Consider the following 22,248-nt stretch of genomic DNA (forward strand, 5'->3'; position numbering starts at 1 on the left):
GGGCCCTACTGTGCTGTCGAGAGGCTCTGCCAGAAACGGACCATGAGCACTTTAATGGCTGCTGCTGCTACCGCTGTGGGGGGGAGGGCTGTGCACCATGTGGTGGGGGGCAGGCGGGGAACCCACCCCTCCTAAGCAGTCCCCCTCCCCCACAATTTTCCCACACAATCCCCTGACCCCCATAATCCCCCCGCCCCCACATCCATACTTGCCAGGGACACAAACTGGGTCCAATCCACTGTTGCATCCTTGCCCCATTCCTATTTTCCCCAGCATGCTGAGGCAGCAAGCTGGAGCAGCAGGGGCACACAGCAACCATAGAGACACTCTGGTGGATGCTTGTAACAAAGAGCCTGTAGCCTCATTACTGAGAGTACCTACAAAAAAAAACAAAAACCAAAAAAAAAAAAAACTTACCCAATCAGCAGCAGGATACCCAGAAAGATGACATCATCAGCCAGCACCAGGAGCATCCTCTGTGCACCTGAGGAACACAGAGACTTGCAAACTGATAATTGGAACTGACCCAATTAAAAGGATCAAAGATTGAAACAACAGACCCCCGGCGGGGAACGGAGAACCGTGGTGAGATAAGGAGAGAGAAAGCAACTGAACTGAGTTTGTGCAGAGGCATGAGAGGAGTTGGAGGGCAGAGCCCTCAAGGGACAAGCACCAAAAAGTGACGTAGTGAATAGCTATGGGAAAACTACTCAGCATTACCCCTGAACCAGTATGCAAAACTGATCTGAGACTCTTTCCTGATCAAAACATTGACCAGAAGGTGTCGGACTACATATATATATATATATATATATATATATATATATATATATATATAGACTTTGTTTAAATGTACCCCACCAGAGAAATGGGGAGAAGAGCAAGTTTTTTGAAAGCCATCCCCTACAAAGAGAGTGGGTTGTAATTGGTCAAAGAGCAATTCATAGGTGTTTTCCCTTATTAAGGCACAATTAACCTGGGACATTTTATGCCCTTTAATGTCCTGGGTCCAGGATGAAGACAGTGAGGAAGCTGATCTTTAGCACAGTGGTGCTAAACAAAGGGAAATAAAATGGAAAGTAGACTAACCTACAACTAGCAGTAAGAACGTGAACTCACCCGTGTATTTCTTTTTTTTCTTGAACTAAAAACTTCCCATCAAGTTGTGGCAGGCGAGAAAAACATGGGCAGGAATCTTATACTTGAAGTCAGTCTCTTTTTGTAATTGATCTAGAGGCACCCACTCACAGTGCTAAAGGATCTTTTTGGAGGACTCAGACTCTGGTTGCTTCAGGGCATGCTGCAGGAGTGCACCCTGCCCTGCTTTTTTCCAGTCATGTTTTTTTTTTTGATACCAGGATTTCCTGGTATCAAAATTAGAGTCTGCGCTGCCATATGCAGTGCAGGGAACATTTTTTTCATTCCCAGCATGCATTTTGAGGCATCTAAAACTACTTTGAGACACCACAACAGGCACATGCTCACTCATCTGGACACAACCATTGGGAGCAAATTTGCATCTGACAGATGCATGTTCAGATGCGTGCAAGGCTGCAGTTTAATGCTGCTGAATTTTTTGCATGGAAAATTCAGGAACATTAATTGCATGTATAGATGAGACCTAATAGAACCAACATATACTCCCAGGTATCCAGAACAGCCTGTGGTCATTCCCCTGTTATGGATATTTAAAATTTTATGTTAACCAAAGTGATTGGGGCAGAATATCTTTAAAAAATTATAATAAATATTATCCATTGGATAATACTGGAAGGCATATTAGCTCCACAACCTTATTTTGTGTTTGGAAATGAGGCAGATAGAAAGAAAACAATGTTTCCCAGTGCATCCCAATGTATAGACAAACCTGTTTTTATACTTTTCATATCTAGAGCCACAGTGAGAGAGAGAGACATGCTTTTTAAGGGCAAACTTTCATTTAAATTCCTCTGCTCCAAACCTGTCATCTTCTAAAACTTCTTGCTCACATGTTTCTGTATAATAAATTTGTAATGACACTCATAACATGTTATAATGAAGCATGAGAAAGGGGTTAGACTGCTCTGTAAACTCTTGGAGGGGATTAGAAAAGTGTGATCTAGTTGACTCATACATGGCCCATAGCCATATAAATGCTTGCAAAATTGCTTCCTGCCTACACACTTATACCAACGACCACAGAGAAGCAGAAGGTTAACAAAAGGTGCTGTGGCAAGAGAAGCCTTTACTAAATTACCAGCTATATTTTAAATTGCTAGTGAACTGAAAAAGGTATGTCTGAAATAGCATGTCTACAGAGGTAACTCTGTCTGCAGAGAGTATAGCTTTCATACATGTATATTAAGTCTTGTCTTCTGTCTGTGTCAGGGTTATTTACAAATATTGAATAATTCAGACCTAGAATGAACAGATGCAATTCCACTGAAGTCACTGCAGTTGTATCCACTTACCCCAAGTCTGAATTAAATCCACTGTCCTCTAGCACAACATGGTAAGCCTAGAAGTATATCTTATTACCTATGTCTAACACAATGTCTACACTAGAGTTGGAGTGTGACTGTAGCACATTCCAATCTACTCAACTGGTTTTCATTTAGGTTGGGTACCAATAGCAGGGAAACCACAGCAGCTTGTACCTCAGCGAGGGCTGAATGAGCCCATCTGGATCCCTGGCTGCTTATTCACCCTGCTTGTTGCAGCTTCATTGTTATTGGTACATGAACTAGCTAGATTACACCTCCTGAATGGAAACATGGGCCTGTATCCCTATGCATTTTACAATCTGGTTCATACAATTGTGATGTACTTACGTTGTGGTAAACAATTGGATTTTCTTTGTGAAAAATTAATAGGAACTGCCTAAAATGAGAATTGATGCTCTTACCAAAAAAACAAACTCCCCCAACCCTCTAACAATACATAGTTTGAAAATACTGCTTAGGTATATATATCCATCAGACTTGAAAATCCAGTCATTTAAGTTAACTATACTTCAACTAAATATGGCAAATACTCCTTTTGGACCCATTAAATGATATGCCATGAATATATTTCTGATATTTTATTTAGTACAGAACCACTACTTTCTCCTTCTTGACTCACTCTCAACTTTACCAGAATTTTGAAGTTCTAATAACATTAACTGACATCCTTTGAAAATCACTTTTGACAAGCCACTTCCTTAACATCTCCCATAAAAAACAGAGTATATGAACTGCTATGATTTGTTTGGTTACCTTTGGTTTTAATGTCAATGACCATCAAAACATGGAAAAGACATTAGAACTTCTTCACGGTTTATGTGACCAGACTCTGGAATAGACTCCCAGAAGGGGTGGTGCAGGCACCTACCCTGGAGATCTTCCAAAGGAGCCTGGACACACACCTTGTTGGGGTTATTTCACCCCAGCAGTCTTTCCTGCTTAGAGCAGGTGGGCTGGACCAGATCATCTCACAAGGTCGTTTCCAGCCCTAAACTTCTGTGAATCTGTGAACATATGCATGTCTCAAATGAATAATCAGATAATCTTATAAGGCCTTCTTATATTGGTCCACTAGGAAAGTTAGGAGGTGGTGCTTTCAGTCTGGTGATGATACCCACCTGTGTATCTCCATTTCATCAGACTTGTATTGTAAAATTCACCACTACTACTCTAAGTATAGAAAGTCAAAATGCCTCAGGCTGAATCAATTCAACCTTTGCAGGTTAAATTAAACTGCAGAGATTGAACCGATAAGCAAGTGAACTGCAATTCATTCACGTTTGATTCTGGAAATGCAGCCACATGCCTGTAGTGGCTCAGGCCAGAAGCTAGGGGGTGCTAGATTATGCCTCCCTGCTCAGCTGGAGTAGATAGCATGGGCCAAGGCTAGCCTGTTCAGCCTACAAAGAGGGGCTTGAAGGGGAGATGCAAAGCATCCTGGGATCTTGGGGGACTGTGAGTTAACTTGAATCTGGAGGGTCATGTCCACACGTGCTGTGCACCTTACACCACTACTTGACCTCAGGGAATACCCATGCCATGTGCACTTCGGCACACGGCAAGTTACCCCAGATAGGGTAGGGAAAGCTGGGGCCAGCACTGGCCTGGACCCAAAAACCTTACCTGGGAGCCTCTTGGGGCTGCAGCAGTGGTGATTCTGCTGTGTGGAGCCTGGCTGGCAGCCACAGAGTAGCTCCAGGTAGCCCAGCTCTGCTTTTGAGCAGTGTGCACTGCCAGTGCATGCACTTCTCCGTTTTGTTTTTTTTCCCATGGATATTTTCACCCTTGCATATCCATGGATAAAATAGTGGAACAGTGTGCACATGGGCAGTGCACCCTTGCAGTGTGGAGAACATCTGAATGTGTGGCATGTGGCACCACAGACTGCACACCGGCTCTCGTCTGGAGGCAGCTGAGGGGATCTGGGACAGAAGTTCATTCAACTGATTTAACCTAAATCAGTAAATCTGATACTACATCCATCCAGGTTTACCTCAGACGGGTTTTGGCCATTTTGAAAAGGGTTTATGTGCATTGAACTTCTGTTGTGTTACAGATTTGAAACTGTTTCCAATCACTTATACTAGTTTATGTGTAATTTCTGTCCCTAGCCCTAGTGTCTAATAGATACTGGATCATGGATGAGTGAGCTGGCTGAAAGTCAGCCTAGATAAGATTGAGGTAATAATGGTGAGAATCCAAGGAAATTGCAGAGGCAATATCCTTGTCTTTGGCTGAGTGAGTTTATCACCAGAGTTCTCAAGTTAGAGGAAAATTCTAAAGTCCTCAGATGCTGTTAGATAATCATATTATAGCAGTAAGCTTCAGCCTTCATTTTTAATACAGTGCTTACCAGTCTTTGACACACCCCATTGTCAAGTCAAGATCAACCTATTGCAAAGCATGGAGCTTTAGAATCATTCATACACTGACTTTCGTACAGAATGCAGTAGCTTACTTATTAAACAGAGGAACTCAGAGGTCAGGACTGGTGTTAAGGGATATGCAGTGGCTGCCTTTTCTCTAGATGGAAATTAAAGTCTTAATTATGACTTAAAAAGTCCAGGTCCTGACTGTAATAGGTGACATTTTCATTAACATTAGACACTTTATTAAAATTTTAATTTATATACATACACAGGTGGCTAGCCTTGCCTTCATGACCTGCTAGCCATGACACTTCATTGCCTTCTCCTGCCCTCCCTATACAAATCCACTCCATACAAATCCTGCTTCAAACTTCCTGTCACCATTACACTGGCTGCACTAGAGGTTTCCTCCTTGTGAAATATTGCCATACCTGTGGACTGCAGATAGATACCTGGATTGTAAGGGAGAAGTCTCTCTGAAGGGCATTTTCCATGAGGTAGCCATGATGCTGGAACTTTTCAGTCCCTGAATTCTACTACTATTCACTAGCCTATCATCACCCTTTCCCTTAGTAGTGCATGTTGTATTCTCATTTGTCCCATATGTCTATTAAACCTTGATTCAGCAATGAGTTTTCTGTACATGCAATCCTGTGGCTTCATGGACACTCATGGAAGTTATAGCTTCAAAGCTGGATGAAAATGGCCAATTTCTTTCTCTCTCTTTCCTCTTACCTTTAACAAAATAATTTCTAACTTTATAAAATTATTTTCCCCTCCAGTCTTGATTCAGAGATTTATTCTAATCAGAATGCTTCTCTTACAACTGTTTCTTTCTAGATAATTCTAAGCATATGATCAGACCAAAAAATTGATAGCCAAATGCCACCTAGAAGGTTTACCTGCTGTTACAGCATGGCACACCACATGTGCCATTCCTGACATGGGAGCTCTGGGAGGCATGGCAGGATCCTGGAGAAGTGTAATAGAATGCCTGGTAAGGGCGGGAAATGGCTGGTACTTACATGGAGGTGTGGAGCCAGAAAAGGCAGAGTGGCAAGCGGTGCTGCAGCCACTGTTCATAAGCACCTTGTGACAGGGCAGTGAATATGCCCTGCCACGTAAAACCCAAAAAGCAATGAATGCAATGGAACTTAGTCATTTGGCAAGACCAAAGAATCAGAGAGAAGGCAGGAGGACTGGGGTGTTAATTAGGAGGGCCAGCTGGATGTGCAACAAGCTAGAAGCCTTGCCGAGTGGCACAGGTAATTGCCCTGGAAGTTAAAACAGGGACAGGCAAGCAATCAAGTCCCTGGAGAAAGGAGTGGCACAAGCAGAGGCTCGCATGATCCCACAGATGTGCAATGCTTGCTTATGACTGTTGGAGACAGTGGAAAGCTGTAGAACTGAGATTGACTTACCTGAGGAAAGGTATGTGACCGGAGTGCCACTCAGAGTCTGGTGGAGATCAGGAACTGTGAGTGTGGGCATTCCTTACTGGGTACCTACTGGACAAAGAGGAAAGCAGAGATTGAGAGAGAGTTAATGGAGGAATCTCTCTGATGAAGGACTTAACTGTGGAAAAGAGTTCCTGAGAAGGTTGAGATAAGGTTCAACATTACCCGTCTCCTCAGGTTTCATAGTTTCTAGGGTTGGAAGGGACCTGAGCAGATCATCTAGTCTGACCCCCTGCCATGGCAGGAAAGAGTATTGGGGTCAAATGACCCCAGCAAGGTGTTCATCTAACCTCCTCTTAAAAACCCCCAGGGTAGGAGCCTGCACCACTTCTCTTGGAAGTTGGTTCCAGACCCTAGCCGCCCTGACCGTGAAGTAGCGCCTCCTGATATCTAACCTAAACCTACCCTCTGCCAGCTTGTGACTGTTATTCCTGGTCATTCCTGGCAGTGCTCGGGGAAACAGTGACTCCCCCAATGCCTGCTGATCCCCTCTGACTAGTTTATAACAGGCCACAAGATGCCCCCTCAGCCTTCTCTTCTGGAGGCTGAACAGGTTCAGGTCCCGTAGCCTCTCCTCATAGGGCCTGCCCTGCTGCCCGCCGATCATGCGAGTGGCCCTCCTCTGGACCCTCTCCATGCTGTCGACATCCCTCTTGAAGTGCGGTGCCCAGAACTGGACGCAGTACTCCAACTGCAGCCTGACCAGTGCTGCAAAGAGGGGGAGGATCACCTCTTTGGACCTGCTCGAGATGCATCTGTGGATGCATGACAAGGTGCGGTTGGCCTTCCTGACTGCCTCCCCACACTGCCAGCCCATGTTTATCTTGGAGTCAATGATGACTCCAAGATCCTTTTCCGCCTCCGTGCTGACAAGAGGTAGTTCCCCAACCTGTAGGTATGGTGCCGGTTGTTCCTCCCCAGGTGCAGCACCTTGCACTTGTCTGTGTTAAAACCCATCCTATTCTCATCCGCCCACCCTTGTAACCTGTCCAGGTCCGATTGTAGCCTGTTGCTCCCTTCTAGCATGCCCACATCCCCCCACATCTTACTGTAATCAGCAGATTTGAACATGGTGCTTTTTACCCCCTCGTCCAAGTCACTGATGAAGATGTTGAACAGTGCGGGCCCAAGGACCGAGCCCTGCAGAACCCCACTGCCCACGTCCTTCCAGGTTGAGAAGGACCCATCCACTACCACTCTCTGGGTGCGGCCCTCCAGCCAGTTGGCGACCCATTTGACTGTGTGGGTGTTGACACCACAATCCCCCAGTTTCTTAATGAGAACGGGGTGAGAGACAGTGTCGAAAGCCTTCCGGAAGTCCAGGAAGACTATGTCCACTGCTACCCCTGCATCTAAGGATCTGGTGATCTGATCATAAAAGGCCACCAGGTTGGTCTGACAGGACCTGCCACTGATGAACCCGTGTTGGTTGCCCCTAAGCATGCAGTTCCCTGCTGACCCTCATGGATGTGTGCCAGAATAATTTTCTCAAACAGCTTGCCTAGGATCGAGGTAAGACTAACTGGCCTATAGTTTCCTGGGTCCTCCTTCTTCCCCTTTTTGAAAATGGGAACCATGTTGGCCCTCTTCCAGTCCTCTGGCACCATACCAGAGCACCATGAGTGCTCGTAAAGCCGTGCCAGGGGTCCTGCAATGACCTCGGCCAATTCCTTTAGTACTCTAGGGTAGAGATCATCCGGACCGGCTGACTTGAATACATCCAGTCCCTCCAGAAGCTCCCTAACTAGTTCCTCACTAACCCTTGGCCCAGGTGTGCCTCCCCTGGGGCCCAAGAGGGGCCCAGCAGGGAGGTGGCTGTTCTGGTCCCTACTTAGGAAGATGGAGGCAAAGAAATCGTTAAACATGTTAGCTTTGTCACCTGGTGTGATGACCAAATTTCCTACCACGTTGTGCAGGGGCCCCACATTATCCGGAACCTTCTTTTTGCCCCTTACGTATTTAAAAAAGACTTCTTGTTGTCCTTGATCCGGGAAGCTAGTGCCAGTTCCATCTCTGCCTTGGCCTTCCTGACTGCCCCTCTACATCCCTGAGCGACTGCAGTATAGTCATCCCTGGTGATGTCCCCTTCTTTCTTTGGGTGTATGCCTCCCTTTTAGCAAGGAGACATTCCTGGATGCTTTTGGTGAGCCATGGAGGCTTGTGTGCCCTCCTGCTCCCTTTGATACTTGTTGGGATTACATTCCTTTGGGCTTGGAGGATCGTCTCCTTAAGGAGCGACCACTCTTCTTGGACACCCGGCTCCCCTCCCCCCTGGGACCTCAGCACTTCCCCAACTATCCTCCTTAGCTCATTGAAGTTTGCCCTCCTGAAATCTAGGGCTGCTGCCTTACTGCAGGCCTTTGCCACCTTGTGCTGGATGATAAATTCTAGCAGGCGATGATCGCTGTCGCCCAGGTGGTTGAGCACCCACAGCCCCCTCACCAGGTCATCTCCGGTGGCCAGCACTAGGTCCAACGAGTCATCTCCCCTAGTGGGGCTGTGCACCTCCTGGGTTAGGTGGAGGTCCTGCACTCTGTCTAAGAACCTACGTGAGCTTTCAGACCTGGCTGACTGCTCCTCCCAGCAGATGTCCGGGAAGTTCAGGTCCCCCATGACTACCACATCCTTAGCCTTCACTACCTCTGTGAGCTGACCTAAGAATTCCTGGTCAAGCTCTTCCCCCTGGCTGGGAGGTCTGTAGTAGACCCCACCATTAAGTGTCTTTCCCCTTGACTGCCTTGTACCCTAACCCAAAGCACTTCAGAGTGCCCTTCCTCTGACTCTTTGCTAATTGACAAGGATGTGTATTCCTCCTTAATATAGAGTGCCATGCTCCCACCTTTCCTTCCTATCCTGTCCCTCCTGTACAGCCTATAGCCCTTGACATTCACTGCCCAGTCATGTGTTGAGTCCCACAATGTTTCAGTGATCCCCACTATGTCCAGGCTGGTGTCAGCTAGCAGGAGGGTGAGTTCCTCCTGCTAGTTTTCCATATTACTAGCATTTGTGTAGAGGCATTTGAGGCCTCCTGTGGAAGTGTGTACTGACCCTCTAGTCCCAGCATTGCCCTGGCCCCTGTCGCTTACCTGTTTATTTGTTTTGCTCATTGGTCTAGGCTGGGGTGTAGTTGTGGGTGTTGCTTGGTCTGGCAGTCCGATGTTTCCTCCACCCTCATCTTCCCCTTCCCCCGACGAGCCTAGTTTAAAGCCCGCTGGAGGAGGTCCGCCAACCTAGAAGAGAACACACGCTTACCTTTAGGGGAAAGGTGGAGCCCATCCCATCCAAGCATGTCTCTCGTTGTGATGTGCTGGTCATGGTTGAGGAAGCCAAAGCCTGCCTCAAAGCACCATTCCTGTAGCCGCCAGTTGGTCTCCACGATGCACGTTTCATGCCGTCTGCCACGTCCACTCACTGGCAGGATAGAAGAGAAAACCACCTGTGCACCCATCTCCTTCACCACGCACCCCAGAGCTTGGTAGTCCTCCATCAGGCGATCAGGGCTTCTCCTGGCCGCATCATTAGTGCCCACATGGACTAGGACCATGGGATAATAATCGTTGGGCTGGATTATGGTTTGGAGCATCCCTTTCACGTCCTGAATCCTCGCTCCAGGTAGGCACTAGACCTTGTGTGCCGAGGGGTCCTGGAGACAGATGGGGCCCTCCGTACCTCTCTGGATGGAGTCGCCAATGACGATCACGTGACGCTTTCTCCTCCTGGCCTGCTTGTCTCCTTCAGCCTGCACGGGACGTGGGGAGTGTGGGGTACATGATAGGCTCCATGCTTATGGCATATTGACTGTTTATGCTGGACATGGAGAACTTAGTGAGAAACCCTGGATGGAGAGGGATTGTTAATTAAGACTTATAAGACTGAGGTCCACAGATAGACAACCCCTGTAGGGAAGCACTGACATAGTGAGAAATATGAATCTATGCCGAAATATCTAGGAGTGGTAAAGGCAAGGTATGGGGATGGAGGAGCCCTGCAAAGAGGACATGGCCTATTAAGTTGCAGGAATAACCAACTGATCTTCCTGTCAAGGTTACATCTTTCTTTGTTTTTTCTTCATCAAAGGTGTGGAAGGCAAGTTCCAAAGGGGACCATAGGGTCCTGGGAGATTGACTGCAACTTTCTAAAATAAGATCCTCATATAAGGTGAGTTCTTCCACAGTGGTGTATTGGCTGGGAAGTGATAGGGTCCTTTGGCTGACTGGAAAGAGCATGACCCGGATGCAGGTAAAAGGAAAATGGAGAGCATGACAACACAAGCCGGGATGGCAGCTCCAGAGGATTGGCAGCAGGCTCACCAATTAGTGATCCAAATTATGCAAGCCCAACAACTCCAGATGGAACAACTGGTGCGGATAAGGACCCAAGAGGCTGAAGCATGAATGGCAATATTGAGACACCAACAGTAATTAAGCAAAAAGGTAGAGGCGCAGCAGGAAGTTGTGTTGAGTGCTTTGAAGAAATTTCAGATCCCCAAGATAAATGGGGACAATGATGAAGAGGCCTATTTAGAGGCCTTTGAGGGAATGGCCGTTGCTGCAGGGTGGGACCTAGCCAGATGGGCTTCCTTGCTGGGACCCTTATTGATAGGCCAAGCCCAAGCAGTTTACAGGGCACTTTCAAAGCAAAGGCGAATGACTTCGTGACAGTGAAAAGGGCAATTTTGTACAGGCTGGAAATATGTGCCAAATTTTATTGCCAGCAGATCCAGGCAGTAGTAGGTGACAAAATTAAAAGCGGCCCAGGATTCTAGCCCAAATATTAAGGGATGCCATAGAACACTGGATTCGACCTAGTGGGAAAACTGTGACTGAGGTGTTAGACATTTTTACCTTTGAGCAATTTTTGGAAGATTTAAATGAAGCGACACAGAGTTGGGTGAGGAGGCACCAGCCACAGGGGATGGAGCAAGCCCTGCAGCTTGCAGAGGCCTTCTCTGTGGCTCAGAAGATCAGAATGAAAGGGAAAAGGCCCAAACTTCCGGTAGTGGTGAAGAAGCCAGAAGGCATGAGAAGTACGACCCGGGTAGGAAAAACAGTGGCAGACTGGGATGTGATATGTTTCAGGAATGGCGTGTCAGGTCATGTAGGTTGGCAATGTGTCACGGAGTGCGACCTGCGAGCGGCCGTGAGCTCACTAGCGCCCCCTGCTGTGTCAGTTAAGGTGATCCAGCACCTTCAACTCTCCTGCCACATCTTTGCTGTTATGAAGTTCAGTATGGGAGGCTGCCTACTCTCACCTTAGACACCGCGCTGGTGTTACCTCCATTCCAAGTGGGATGCTCCAACACCCCCAGCCTTATGGGCAATGCGTTCCTCCTACCTCCCCTTCAGCACGCCCCAAGCCTCACAGCTGTCCCTGGACGTTGTTAGGTCCCTCGCCCTCTAGCGCCCTTGGGCTCGTCACGCCCTGTTGCCCCTCTCTGGCACCCTTGGGCTTGCTACACACCTGGTGCCCCTGGGCTTGACACACCCTGACGCCCCTCTCAGGCATTCCTAGACTTATTACGTGCCTGGCGCCCCTTCACTGGCACCCCTGGGCTGCTCATGCAACTTGCGCCCCTCTTACCGGCGCCTCTAGGCCAGTAACGTACCTGGTGCCCCTTTACTGGCACCCCTGGGCTGGTCCTGCGACCCGTACCCCTTTACCGGTGCCCCTGGGCTAGTCACGCAGCCTGTGCCCCTCTATCGGGGTCCCTGGGCTTTCCTGCCCTCTCTGGGCCTATGTCGCGCTTCTTGTGCTTCTCGCCCCTCTGGGGCCTACGTCGCGCTTCCTTGCCCCCTCTGGGGCCTCTGCCGTGCTTCCCATGCTTCTTGCCCGCACTCGGGGCTTCCCGTGGTTGGGGCTTAGGCGGCCTTGGCCTTACCTGGCCCCCAGACCCGCCTTCTCGGGCCTAACTCGCGCGCTTCTGTTGCGCTTCCTTGCCCCCTCTAGGGCCTATGCTGCACTTCCTGCGCTTCCTCGCCCCCTCTGGGGCCTATGCCACACTTCCTCGCCCCCTCTGGGGCCTATGCCACACTTCCCATGCTTCCTCGCCCTCTCAGGCTGGGGCCTCAACCCCTACACACCGAGTGCCTCTCCGGCGCTCACTCGCCGTGCCCACTGCGGCACTAGAGTCCCTAGCACTGTGGAGCCCTCCGGGACCCTTTTCTGGTCCTACACCCAGTTGGGGCTCAGGTGGCCGCAGCCATGCCTGGCCCCCTGGACCACCATCTGGGTCACTTGCCCTACTAGGGCTTCCCCCCGTCTCACCCCACAGGGCGGGGGTCAACACCCCCCAACACGCGCCCCACTGGCGCAAACAGCTCTGCCCGCCTGGCACTGCTCGCTGTGCCCCGCTGGGCACCAGGAACCCCCAGATTATTGGGGAGCTCCCATGAGGCCTCCTCACACCCCTACAGCCTCACCCGGTCCTCTGGTTTAACCATAACTCAAGCATGAGCCAAACGGCTGCAAAATAAACAAGGAGCCTCCAGGGTCATAGCATAAACTTCAAGCCACCCTGGCTCCCAACCATACCTCCCTTAGGGTTTACACTCTCCCGCATCATTGCAGCCGGTCAGCGTGTTCAGGCTGCAACCCTCGACTCGGCCTGCTCAGCTCTCCCGCAGAGCCCGAGCCCGAGCCCGAGCCTGAGCCCCAGCCCCAGCCCCTGCCCCTGCCCCTGCCCCTGCCCCTGCCCCTGCCAGAAGGGAACTGCTTGCTAAGCTCCGGCCTGGGCTGTTTATAAAGGCCCGGCCCTGCCCCCTTCTGGCCACATGACCTGCCTGGTTGCCCCAGCAACTGGAACCTGAGCTGCCCTGATAATTGGCAGCTCTCCTTAATTTCTCTCCAGGCACCGGGCACCCTAGTGCCCCCGTGACACAATGCTCCAAGAAGTTAGGTGAACAACATTCCTGGGAGAAAGAGCCAGAGATAGTGAAAGTTTTCATAGATTTCATAGACATTAGAGCTGGAAGGGACCTCGGGAGATCATCGAGTCCAGCCCCCTGCCCAAAGGGCAGGAAGTCAGCTGGGGTCATAGGACCCCAGCAAGATAAGCATCCAATTTACTCTTGAAGGTGTTCAATGTAGGTGCTTGAACCATCTCCGCTGACAGACTGTTCCAGACCTTGGGGGCTCGGACAGTAAAGAAATTCTTCCTTATGTCCAGCCTGAAACGGACTTGCAGGAGTTTGTGACAGTTCAACCTCATCATCCCTTGGGGAGCTCTGGTGAACAGACGTTCCCCCAGATCCTGGTGTTCACCCCTGATAAACTTATAGGTGGCCATCAGATCACCCCTGAGCCTAGACTTTTCCAGGCTAAAGAGTCCCGTGGCTCTCAGCCTGTCATTGTAAGATCTGTTTTCCTGACCTCTGATCATGCGCATGGCTCTCCTCTGGACTCTCTCAAGCTTCTCCACATCCTTTTTGAATTGTGGAGCCCAAAACTGGATGCAGTACTCCAGCTGCGGCCTCACCAAGGCCGAGTACAAGGGGAGAATGACGTCCCGGGATTTGCTCGAGAAGCATCTATGGATGCACGTCAGCATTTTGATCGCTTTACTAGCCACAGCATAGCATTGCAGGCTCATGTTCATCTTGTGGTCAATGATGACCCCCAAGTCTCTTTCTTCTGTAGTGCTAACCAACGTAGCACTGCTGAGCCTATAAGGGTGCTGCAGGTTTTTCCTCCGAAGGTGGAGAACCTTGCATTTATCGGTGGTAAACACCATGAGGTTCTCGTCTGCCCATTTGCTGAGCTTATCCAGGTCAGCCTGGATCACCTGCCTATCTTCTGGCGTGGATGCTTTGCCCCAAAGTTTGGTGTCATCGGCGAACTTGGCCAGTCCGCTCCTGACTCCAATGTCCACATCATTAATGAAGATGTTGAACAGGATGGGTCCAAGGACAGAGCCTTGAGGGACCCCACTGGTCACAGGGCACCATGATGAGTGACTGCCATCAATTACAACCCTCTGGGTCCGACCACGAAGCCAATTTCCCAGCCAGCGGATCGTGGTGGAGCCAAGGCCACAACTGGGCAGTTTGGCCAAGAGGTGATCATGGGATACCAGATCAAAAGCTTTTTTGAAGTCAAGATATATGACGTCAATCTCTTCTCCCTTGTCCAGGTGATAGGTCACCTGGTCATAGAAGGAAATGAGATTGGTCAAACAAGACCTACCCGCAACAAACCCATGCTGGCTGTCCCTTAGAATGTTAGCCTGGGCCAGTCCCTCAAGGATGGCCTCCTTAATAAACTTTTCTAAGATCTTCCCCAGGATAGAAGTCAGGCTAATGGGCCTGTAGTTAGCCAGATCCACTCTCCTCCCTTTCTTGAAGATCGGCACCACATTGGCCTTCTTCCAGTCTTCGGGCACTACACCAGAGTGCCAGGAGTTTTCAAAGATCCATGCCAGGGGCTGGGCTATGACGCTCGCCAGCTCCTTGAGTACCCTGGGGTGCAGATTGTCAGGGCCGGCTGACTTGAAGGTATCCAGCTTCTCAAGGTGTTCCTTCATGAGGTCAGCATTGATGGAGGGTAGGGGATCCCCCTCACCCAGATTTCCCTGTCCCATAGCAGGCATGGGCATCCCGTGTGACTGATGAAAGACTGACGCAAAGTACCTATTTAATAGGTTGGCTTTTACTGGGCAACTGGGCGTCAGTTGTCAGTTGCCCCATCTGGTTTAGCAGGGGTCCAACATTGCCCTTGCTTTTCCTCCGGCTCCCCACATATCTGAAAAAGGACTTTTTGTTGTCCTTGATGCCTGAAGCTAGTTGGAGTTCAGTTGCAGCCTTGGCTTTCCTGGTTTGGTCCCTGCAGGACCAGACCAGCGCGGAGTAATCCTCCTTGGAGGTGAATCCCGTCCTCCATCCTTTGTAGGCTTTCCTTTTTAGCCGCAGGAGGTCTGCTAGGTCTCTGGAGAGCCAGGGGGGGCTGCTGTGCCTTCTTGCTGCCTTTCCTCCGTGTTGGAATAGATTTAGCTTGTGCACTGAGGATCGCTTCCTTGAGAAGCAACCACTCTTCTTGAACTCCCATCTCCCTGGGGTCATGGTCCCTGAGGGCCTGACCGACTAGCCTCTTGAGCTTATCAAAGTCGGCGTTTCTGAAGTCAAGGACTTCTGTGTTGCTGACTGACTTACCAGCTTTACGGCGGATGGTGAAGGTGATCAGCTCGTGGTCGCTGTCACCCAACTTCCCATCAATCACTAGGTCGCCGATTAGGTCGTCCCCCATAGCCAGTACCACGTCAAGCAGCGCTTTGCCTCTCATTGGCCCATAGACTTCTTGAGTCAGGTAGAGGTCATCCACGCACGAGAGAAAGCTTTGCGCCCACTCAGATTTAGCTGAGTGATCTTCCCATGAGATGTCCGGGTAATTGAAGTCACCCATGACAACCAAGGTCCTGGAGCAAGCGGCCTCAGTCAGTTCCCGGGCAAACTCCTGGTCACGCTTGGGACTTTGAGTGGGAGGTCTGTAGTAGACTCCCACCGTTGTGTCCCCTGTGCCAAATTCCCCACGAATTTTTACCCAGAGGGTCTCTAGCTGTCCATGCTGGTCGCCAACATCAGCTTGCAGGGACATGTAGCTTTCCTTCACATAGAGAGCTACACCCCCGCCCCTTTTGTCAACACGATCCCTCCTGTATAGGGTATAGCCCTCTATACCCGTGGTCCAGTCATGGGTGGAGTCCCACCAGGTCTCCGTTATCCCAATGACGTCATATTTCTTTGCACTCAGCAGGAGGACGAGCTCATCCTGCTTGTTGCCCAGGCTCCTGGCATTAGTGTACAGGTAGGCAAGTGTGCCCTGAAAAGACATCAGAGCCAGCAGGCAAGGAGCAAATGGATTGCAGCTTCAGGAGACTTAAGGGGCCCAGTTGTGTTCCTAAGACAGTGATACAAGTATAGATTGGATCTGTGATTGTTCCACCCTTTCTCAGTTCAGGATGTGCCTAGACCATAATCAGGGAAGCAATAACTGATCTGCAGAAAGTGGTGGAGCAGTCATTTGATAACATAGCCCTTGATTTCATAAGTCCTTTTCCTAAAAGTACACAGGGTATCAGTTTGTTGTAGTGGTAAATGACTATGTTACTTGTTGCCCTGAAGCGGTCCCAATGAAGACAGTGACTGCACCAAAAGTGGCAGAGGAACTAATTTTATGGATAATCCAGGTGGGGATACCTCAGGAGATACTCTCTGACCAAGCCATTAATTTTATGTAGAATGTAAAGGGAGTCTGCAAAAGATCCTTCATATAAGGCGAGGTCTTCCACACATCTGTTCTGTGAGGATAGGGGGGTGCACAGGACATGACATCATAGATGCAGCTAGAAAAACGCAAGTGGAGGAGAGCAGAGTACCACAACTACATGCAATGCTGCAGAGACAAGAGTGGTAAGAAACTGAGCCAGTTCCCCAGTCTGGAAACCTGTAGAGGTATCCAGCAACCCGTTGATCCAGGACAGCCCGGAGAAGGGTTCTTCATAGACCCCAGCACCCTGACACTGGAATAAGGAGAACATGATTGCAACAGTAGCTATGGCCCGGACCTTGGGCATGGCAGTCATTATATGTCACTTAAGCTTTCCATGCATTGACAGAAGCAGTCAATGTTAATTTGAAAGGTCAGAGGTCACTGAGATGTGGGCAAAGAGCCCCAGGTGTGGAGGTGAGTCAGACTCGAAATATTTGAGTTGGAAGTGTGAATTAAGTGGAGCCAAGACAGCTGAATGTTTAGGATTTAATTAGGGATGAGCACCCGATTGTCATTCATTGCAAATTAATTTTGAACCTGATTTATTTAAGAAAGCTGGGGAGTTCATCATACACTTTAGTTAATCACGTAAGCTATGAATTCATTTTGAACTTGATTTATTTAAGAACTTAACAAATGAATTTCAGACCGTGTTAATTTATGAAAACCTGGATTAAGGCTAGACTAATTGAAGACCCTCAAAGGTAAATTCCAGAACTGCTTATGGGTGTGGTATCATCCAAAATTCTAAGGGAATCAGAAGCATCAGGCCATGTCTGCATAGGGCCAGAAATACTGACATCAATCAGACTATGGTTGGTGAGTGTATGGGGTGTAGGGAAGGAAGAGCCTCAAAAAGCAGCAATGACACAAGCAGGCTCACAGATGGTCTGTACCATCCCAGGACCCTCCTTTCTACCTAAGATCAAGGCGTGGCAGAAAAGTTGAAGGAAACTTCCAGCAGGCATATTGCTTGACATACCTTGGCACCTAAGCAAAGAGGAAGCCAAACCAGGGAAGAAATCTCTCAAATAGCAGGGTACTTACTGTTCCGGCATAACCGGCTATACCTGCAAATTACAGAACAGGAAAATGTTGAACAAAAGATAATGCCTGAAGTCCAATATATTCATGGAAGTACTCTATTAGCAAACTGACTTTTTATGTCCATTAATGAGGTGAAGAACATAATACATTATTACCAGGTAGGGGACAGCTTCTTTATTTGTGCTTTTGGAGCTGAAGGTTCCACTGAAGGATATTGGCTTTCTAGGCGTGGAGGTTGTGTAAGGAAGATATCCATGTGACTTTGTTTTGTATCTATGGATTCACAACTTCCAGTTGCATCTTTTCTATAGCTTATTTTACTTTATTGTTGCTTTAATTAAATAACTTAGTTTATGGCAAAACTCAAACAGATTTCTGCTTTTATAGCAACATACAGTAGTCTTATCCAATAATAAAAACATTATCAGTAAATGTTGCAGGGATGTGGGGAGGGGATCATCTCTAAACAGTTCTCAGTGTATTGTAAATGTTGTGCTTCTTTTACATGATGGGCAAGGTAAAGCTGGAATATGAACCGTAAACAGGCAAAAAACTTCTGACAAATGGCTGTTGTGACCTACTATGCCGCATTTAACTAAGTCAGGGGTTTCAACCTTTTATAGTAAGTGTACCCTGGGTGGCTGAATGGGAAGCAGGTAATGGGGTGGTGTGCAGCCAGACCTGGAGCCAGCTGGGGGAGGCATGTGGCCAGATGTGGAGGGGTGCTGCTGCCCTTGCTCCGCCCCGGCCCTGCTTCTGAGAGGCAGCAGCGCAGGGTGGTGGGTGGCAGTGCTCTGTCCCTCCCCACCCACACGTACCCCCTAGGGTCTTCTCAAGGTACCCCCAGGGGTACACATACCCCCCCCTTGACAACTGAACTAAGCAATCTAGTCATGTTATTTATGATGGAGTTGATTACCACTGTGTTACCAGTCACTGGAATTTCCTTGCTTGCCATTTGTTGTCAGTAACTATGAGAAAATTTCATGGAACTCAATCTATTTCAAGCCCTACAATTTATGTTTGCTAAATTACTAGGACTAAAGCTATATTCAGCAAACAGTTCCACCCTACCCAGTATGCTTCCATACTCTGTTTCTGAGCATTCTAGTCCCAAGTCTCATTTTGGGCAGCAACTTTACTTTCTGGGAATAATATCTGTATCACTTACCTGGAATAACTTTGTTAAATGTGTCATCTCTTTGCATCGCACAAAAAGTAAGTTAAAGCATTCTCTATTAACGTATAGAAACCAAGTATTACAAATGCATACACTTCCTTTTCCCATTAGTGCCTATGTTTAGTATGCTGCCTTTATCTCTAGGATTTAATAAATCCTTCACAGAAAATAGAATTTGTAATATTGGATCATTATATTCACATGCATGCATGTACATGCATTCACACACATGGCAGCTAGAATGAATGACACCACATAAAAACACAAAATACACTCAATCTCCAGTTAAGGGCTCAGTGCAAGAGAATACTCCTACTTTTTAGACCTGGTTTAAAAATAAAAAGCTTACTATATGTATTTTTTCCAGACAGAATACATAAAAAATTGTAAACAAGCTTCAAGCTGATTGTGTTTTAGGCATTCCAGAAGATAATCCAAAATACTACTGCTGATGTCATCTTCCTTTCTGACTCCTTTAGCTGTCATCCTCAGTGTCTCTGATCCCTTAATTGACTTCCTTCCTGTCTCCTTCTACATCAATTCAAGCTCGCCATCTCCTCCCTGAAGATCCTGTAATCTCACTGCCACACACATCTCTGTTCTCATTTCCTCTTACTTCACACAGGCTCTCCACTATCCTTTCAGCCTTCTCTGTTCATTTTACTCATCCATCTCTAAGGGTCTAAGGTTCTTTCCCTTTTTTGGGGTTCTAAGTGCTCTCTCTTCCCTTCATTTAGCTCCTCCTTTCTATTTTTCCCCATGATGCTTCTCTTTAATATTGTATTCATCTCCTTTCTTTCCTTATTTCAGTTTTTCCCGTGTGTTCTGTCTTTATTAACCTTTGTGTTTGAGGCTTTGAGGCATTTAATGGCTCTTGTTCTACTAAGGGCTATATAAATTTAGAGCTGTAAAATGGTTAACAATTATAAATGAAAATATAGGAATGATTTTAATTCTTGTAAATTGGGAAATTAACTTGAAAACCATTTTGAATTAACATTATTAAATAGACTGAAATCTGGCCAAAGGCTCATTAAAAATGGGTAATGACAAATGGCAATGTTTTGAACAGAAAAAAGGTTGTTGCCTAGGGATAGCTTTGCTTCTCATCATGTTCACAGGGGGCAAACAGCAAGTTTATTAAATTTGCAGGTGATCTTAAATTAATATCATACTTACCCAAATCCAAGAAGACTGAATTTACGACAACTCCCAATAATTCAATTATAGACATGAAAATGTATAAATTTGTTATAATTTTAGAATGTATAGAGTCTACTTTTTGGATGGTTATCTTAAATTCTTCTGACCCCAGCAGGGGGACAAACAGCAGGGCAAGCATTGGCAGGGGGACAGGTAGCAGGTGAGTCAAAAAACCTGCCCTTTGTCCCTTGTTTCTTGTCCCCCTCACTTGCCCCTGTCTGCTGCCTGCCCCCTTCCCAGTGCCTATATGCCCTGCACCTGCCTTCCCCCACAGTCTGTATCCCCTGCTGCCTGCTCCCTGCCACTTGCTCTCCACAGTATCTGTACCTCCCCTGTACCTTGCCCTCTGTCACTTGCCCCGCCATCCTACCTGCCTCCCCCTGTGCCTGCACACCCTGGTACTTGTCCCTACCATTCGACCCCCACTCCTTCCTGCCTCCCCAGTGCCTGCACCCCCTGGTGCCTACCCCTCTTGTTCGTGCATCCCCCAACCATCTTCCCTCTGCCACTGTCACTCACCTTCCAGTTGCAGCTCCAGTTCTGGCTGCAGCTCTGTTCTGGCACATAGCACTTACTGGCTATGGCCTCTGCCCAGCCATGCAGCAATGGCTGTTGCAGGAGTGGCAGCTCTGGCCCCAACCCTGGCTCTGGACCCAGCAGAGACAGAGGTGATGGAAGTGAGGGAAGTGGCAAGAGTGAGCAGAGGTGAGGGTGGGGTCATAGGCTTTTGGGGGCAGGAAGAAGGGAACTGTATCTGTGCCTCCCTGTTTCTACTCAAATCCAAGACAAAGGCCTTTTCTCCCTATGCTGAATGGGAAAAATAACCTCATTTTGGATTTGAGTAAATAAGGTATGTGTTGCAAACACCTGTGAGGACTAAGACTATGCCTGACTCTTGCATGAATACACAAGACAAAAGGGAGGCTCAGAAAATCATCCTTCCCTGAGTACCTCCCAAGCAGGGACAAGGGACATCTGTTGTTATTCTTTTTATTAATACCCTAATTTGTTTACTGTCACTAGGTTTGGGTAAAGGCAGAGGCAGAGTAAGGGGGGTGCCATGCTACAGTTACACCCACTTTGATTCCTGGTTCACACAAAGTTTAAACCAACCGCCTGGCAGTGGCAACAGCATTTTTATTCAGGCAGCAGTGATGGAGTCAATTGACCTCATGGCTCATTACAATTTACCTTATCCATTCTAAACTCTTCATTCAACACATATTAATGGCCCTCTTTTCTTTTAAATGTTCTTGGTGTTCAGCTAATCAAACTAGGCTTCCTTCTGCACTTCTGCTGTCTGTTAGCTGTCTTAGTGAAGAGGCAAGCCTGATGGCCTACTTGGTCGCTCAAGGGAGCAGGGTGGGGTGGATGTGTCCCAGTGAGGGACAGAGTGCATGAGGCCCAGTGAAAGAGGTCAGAGTGGTAGAGGCCCCAGTGAGAGGGGGGCAGTATGAGTGAGGCCCAGAACAGGGTGGTATGTGACAATGGCCTGAGTTGGCCCCACCTCAAGCTGGAGCTGTAATAATAAACTGGACACCATCTGCAAGGCATGGGTCATGGTGTAGGGGAGGTATGGAGCCATGGATACTGCCTCTGGCATTGGAGCAATGAAATGGGAAGCCTCCAGCTTATTGTATCAAATAGTACATCAAGTTGTGGCAGGCAAGATGGGGCAGATTGCCCTGGACAGGTGGGCAGGCTGACATGAGACCCAGTCCCGGGGTGGCCCCCTGTCACTTTTATAATAGGACAGTTCAGAGGATGTTAGCATTTCTATTATGGAATCCGTATATTTTTTCCATATCTTACATGGGCAAATTTCCCAAAAATGGCTGTCTAAAGCAGGGCTGTCCAACTTGCAGTCTGTGGGCCACATGTGGACCACAAGGGGTTAACTTGCAGGCCTGAAGTAAAACACTTTAGATAAATTGTCTGAATTGGGAGCTCTTAGACACTTAGTGTGTTAGAAAACCCTGGCCCTGAGCTTTATATCTGGAGTTGTTTATCAGTATCTATTTTTCCCTCAGCAGAAATACTCTGAATAGTATATAAGCATGGTTGAAAATATTTTTGGACATATCCTTAGCTTGATTTCACTGGTGAAGTTCATAAGACTTCCAATTTCTACAGGCTTTGTTAGTAGAGGTCAGGACTTCTATGGAGATGCAGCTGTCATATTAGGGCATTTTCAACTTCTATTTGTGTTCTTACCAAGTTATAAACTCCTCTAATATAACCAGTAGACT

The sequence above is a fragment of the Crocodylus siamensis genome, chromosome 3 (genome assembly GCF_052110815.1).
Source record: "Crocodylus siamensis isolate JL-2025a chromosome 3, ASM5211081v1, whole genome shotgun sequence".
In the NCBI taxonomy this organism is placed as follows: domain Eukaryota; kingdom Metazoa; phylum Chordata; order Crocodylia; family Crocodylidae; genus Crocodylus; species Crocodylus siamensis.